A 5,175-nucleotide genomic window follows, 5' to 3' on the forward strand; every position below is an offset into this window, starting at 1 on the left:
TGACGCTTTCACTTGCGCCCTCGATAGATTGCCACTCTAGGGCCTCGATAGAAAATAGGAAATCTAGACAGGGCCTCTTAAGAACCAAGTTATAATTTCTACCCGGGTTAATAAAAACCAACCCAAGTCATTTTATAAACAAAGTTTATAAATTATAGTTTGGTAACCATATGTTAAAAACATAATTATTTTCTAATATTAAAATATCTTTACATTCCATATTTCGTATTTCGTCAATAATGTTTAATAAGATTCACAAATAGTACTATTCACATATATGGAAACTTTTATTTTCTTAATTGATGGTAAAATGTAATAATTTGAAAAAAATAATTTGAGACGCATTGAGTTTGAATTTTTCAATAGTTTAAAGCAATATTAAATAAAAAATAATTTAATTTTGAACGCCTAGTTCTTGCATGGTTTTATTTTTAAATAATTATTAATTCATCTTTTTACTGATTAATTTGGAAAAGGGCTTGAAAAATTAGAAAGGTAATTTTGAAATACGCAGTTTTAAATTCTTTTTCAGAATTTTTCATTTATGCAGACTTTCAGTTGGAAATAGTTCAAATAGAGTAAGTCAATTTTAATTATGTAGCAATAATTACAAACTAGTCATTGAATATTTCGTTCTGAGATCTTCGATTTTGATACAGTGCCACAAATTAAAAATTTTTTTTTCAGTTTTGTAGATTATTTTATGATCAAAATTCTCAATTTTGAAGATATCTTATTAAAAAATATTCTCCCTTGAGGAATACTTCTTAAAGAAATATCTAGTAGAACACTGGGGAAAATATAGTGGAATCTGCAAATGTTTATTTATCACTAGTTATATAATGTTATGTGTTTTTTGTCTGGCTTTAAGTAAAAATTATTCTTTTTATTCAACCTTTGTTATTGACGGCTTATTTTGTTCGTCAGACGATTCTCTAAATATTTTATGAGTGGTTCGTATAGAAACAGAAATTCATTTCATACCAAAAATTGTTATTTAGACAATTCTAATGTATTAGATACTTACTATCTGATTTCCTTTTTTAAATAAAATTCAATTACAATTTTTACATAAAGCGAAAGAAAACACGAAACATCAAACAACTATTATTATATAAATAATTACAGATTCAACTACTGTTTTCTGAAGTTCAATGAAATTTCTTCTTTAGAATAATTTGTTCTGTTTAACAATTTGGGTAAGTTTCTCAATGTTATAAACAATTTTAAGGATCGTTTAATTTTTACGTTAGGTGTAACTTTAGTATATCCTTAAACGCTGCTCTTTTCTGTGTACAATTTTTAAAGTTTCATTTTTAACCTTTAAAATTTGCATTGCCCTATATATAAAACTCTTCATTTCGAGAAAAAAAATCTTTCCGTTTTAAAAGCTCGAAAATTATAGAATATGAAAGACTGTAAATTTGATACTGTGCCCTTTTTCGGTAGTTAGAGTTTAAACAATTTTAATTTAAGTATTCTACATTTGAAAATTGTCCACTTTTCAGTTGTAAAATTTATAAAATTCTAGTTTTTGATGCTTCGTACTGAAATTATTCATAAAGGTTAAATTATGCATAAAGCTTCTTCTTTATACCAAGTATTTTGAGTCATACGATAAATGAAAAATTTATGAACTGAGAAAATAAAAGAAACTAAGTGATACGTCGATTTTTTTTTTTGAAAATATATATTAGTTTCTAATTACTAAATTGGTTTTTTTTGTACAACTTCGAAAATTAAAAATTGATCCCAAAGAATCTTATATATTATTAATTAAAAATGATTTCATTTTACACTTATGTCTTTCCAAACTTTAAATAATTAAACAAGTGTTCAAAAAAACGAAAACGTACTAACTGATAAGTAAAAGTACATGAATTTATTTAACAATAAAAAGGAATTATTGTAAAACTTGTAAATAGGCCACGTCACAAGTTATGGCTTAAAATGGAAATAATTAGTGAAAAGTAAAAAAAGTTCAAACAAAAAATGCAATCTCGCCACGTTTTTAACTTTATAGCAACAATAAGATTATAATATTTTTAAAGCTGTAAATAAGCTACGTCACTAGTTAACGCTACAAAACCGAAAAAATAAGCTTATGATTTTTGAACTTTTCACATTAATGAAATGCTGAAATACTACTATTTCCTTATAGTCAAACGCTCAATTACTAATTCAATTAATAAAATGTGCACTAATTCAGATGCAGATAGTATATTTTCTTAACACGACAGAAATGATGTATATTTCTAAATAATTCCGAATATTTAATGAAATGCTTTTGTTAAACTTATAGTTTTAAAATATATGTCAAAAAACAAATTTTATCTTTGTGTACATTGGCTTATGTTTAAAAAACAAACAGGCTTCATATCGCTCACCATCATCTGCGTACACAAGAAATGTGAGTAATTTTACACTTATTATTTATTTCATAAGTACGTTACGACTTTCATTTAGATAATAAAAATAGAAGACATCTTAGATGTCCATATCAAGTAAATACACCACATAAGAAATATTTGTAAAACCATCGCGTTATTCGTATTGTAAACATTTTTCATATTCATATGATGTAACCATTTTTAAAGTGAAAAAATATCCTTGGTAAATCTTTTACTAAAAATAATATTTGACGTCTACTTTCTAAATAACGGTAACCATTATTGTAGTCCAGTTACTATTTTTTTAGTTACTTCTCATTTAAAAGTTTTTAGGTTACATATGGAAAGTTTTCTTAAGGTTCCAACTCAATTTTGTCCCTTTAAGTGACATATCACCTATTTTTTTTCTCTGCACGTATCAACTTTTCAATTATTATGTCGCCTCTGTATAAAACACTGTAAGAAATTGAAAATAAAAAAAAATGTTTTCAAGATATAGAGAATAATGATAAAGTTCCTAAGCTTACTTTGGGAGAGGGGGGGGGGGCTTTAATAATTTTTGAAAAATCAGTCACTCTTCGGAGAGTGTTGAAAGAATCCTCGAACTTCAAATCAATTAAATCTATTATTCGAGTATTTAATCATTCATACTTGCGGAGCAAAAAAAAGGCATTTTAGTTTTGAGATACACACAAAACTGGTGTGTTAATATTTTTTCACATAGATTTAGAGTTTTTAATCACTTCAAATTTTTTATTACAAATCGCGGGTTTCTATTAACGTGGAAAACCTTGATATGTCATGGAGTTTTGTTGTTCTTAATTTTTTTGAAATATATTTTTAAAAATCTGCCCGTCACGCGGGCACATTCTCATCGCGCGCTATGCGCGCGGCTCGCTTCGCTCGCAAGTTTGAACGCGCCTAAGGCGCTCGACGGTTGAATCTCGCGCTTCGCGCTCAATAATAGGTTACCTTGCACTTCGCGCTCGAACAAAATTACAGCTCGCGCTTCGCCCCCGGATATTTGTTCTTTGCATTTCGAATGCTTGAAAAAAAACTTTATCAAAAAGATCTCTTTTTAGATGGCAGTATTTATATGCGTCTTCATATTCTGAATTGCCTACTTAATTAAGTATAGTCAAAGATTAAGTTTCTCAAAGCTCTGTAGGCTTTGAAGTACACATTCTCATCGTGACACTCGCGCTGCGCGCTCGATTTCCGATAGACATTTGTAAACAGGTTTTGTTAGATTTTTTTCTCGTAACTTTCGTCGTTCTTCCACACATTTTTTTTTATTTTATTTTTTTTTTCAACGTTATTTTTCACGAATAAAACGAAAATTACGCGTCCTATCAAGAAGTGATTCTTAACGAAATTGTTGTTTTTTTTTGGGATAACCATTTTTGTTAATTCATCTTTCTTCGTATCCTACATGGTTTGTCCACAAAATGGAATTTTTTATTTTCCATTATTTTTTGTGCAATCAAAATTTGAATTTTCGATTTTTGAAGAAAATCCAAAAATTGGTTATGATAATCTTGTAGGGCTTTCAAAAATAAATGTTTTTCTTCTCTTGACTTTTTTTTATATCGTGCGTTGTTCGGCTTCAAATTTTGATTTTCGTTTAATTAAAAAAAATTTGAAAACGCTATAACTCTGAAAATTTTCTTTTTATCGAAAAAAGTTAAAGGATAAAATGTTTGTTGTTTTTAATACTTTAAATATCCGTACATAGAATTTTCAAATTCAGAAATAAGTGGTGTTAAAAATTTTCAAAATGCGCTCACTTTTTGAATTTTTCTCAAAAATGGCTGGTTTACGAACTCGTTCTTTCTTTTAGGACCTAAAAAAAGTGTGTCAAAGATGAATTTGATTCCTTCATTTTTTTTAGAGTTATTGTGTGTACGGACGGACGGCCGGACGGACAGACAGACGCCATCCTGAAAATATGATTTTCGGATTCAGCGGGTCTCGAAACGTGATGATCCATTGAAAAAGTGTGATGTCAAATTTCCGACAATTCTAATACTTTCTCAATCATAAATAATGAGAATGTAAAAATGATAATAATATCAAATTAAATAACGCTGCTTTTCATTTGTGAAAGTATTGTCATAGTACTGGATTTATACATAATACTTTTCAGGATTTTCAGTAATATCAGAAAATACATTTGATTGAAAATATTATTGCGTTAAATATGCATTGAATTTTGAATGCTCATAATATAAAAAATAAATCTGTTTTAACTATTCATTACATTAAATTACTTAAACTACAATGCAAAAATTGATTAATTTTGTTTTTAATATTATTAATTTCTTGACTTATTGGTTAACGATTATATGTGCATATTTATAATTATCCCATAATTATAAAGTTTTTAAAAGCTTATACCATTGAAAAATTTCTTTGCCTTCTATAAAGTTACTTTTATTTTAATTTATATATATATATATATATATATATAAAATACCGTTTCTAAATACAGGGAAACCCTTCAATAGCCCTCCCTTCTACAGCCCTTCCGAGAATTAACGCCACGCTGCGGGTAGATGTAACAGGAGCTGCGCGAAGTGCATGGTTTGCGTTTGACACTCAGGCGAGCACTCAGGCACGAACAAACAAAAGCTCAGCGGGCTATAATGAGTTAGTTCCGCCCCACCGTCAAACCTAAAATCGTCGCTATAGAAGAGTTTCACTGTAGTTAGATTATTATAAATTTATCATTTTTAGCAGAATTTTAACCAAATATTCAGGGGTCTCTCAAATTCATTTCTCAACA

The sequence above is a fragment of the Belonocnema kinseyi genome, chromosome 2 (assembly GCF_010883055.1).
Source record: "Belonocnema kinseyi isolate 2016_QV_RU_SX_M_011 chromosome 2, B_treatae_v1, whole genome shotgun sequence".
Classification (NCBI taxonomy): domain Eukaryota; kingdom Metazoa; phylum Arthropoda; class Insecta; order Hymenoptera; family Cynipidae; genus Belonocnema; species Belonocnema kinseyi.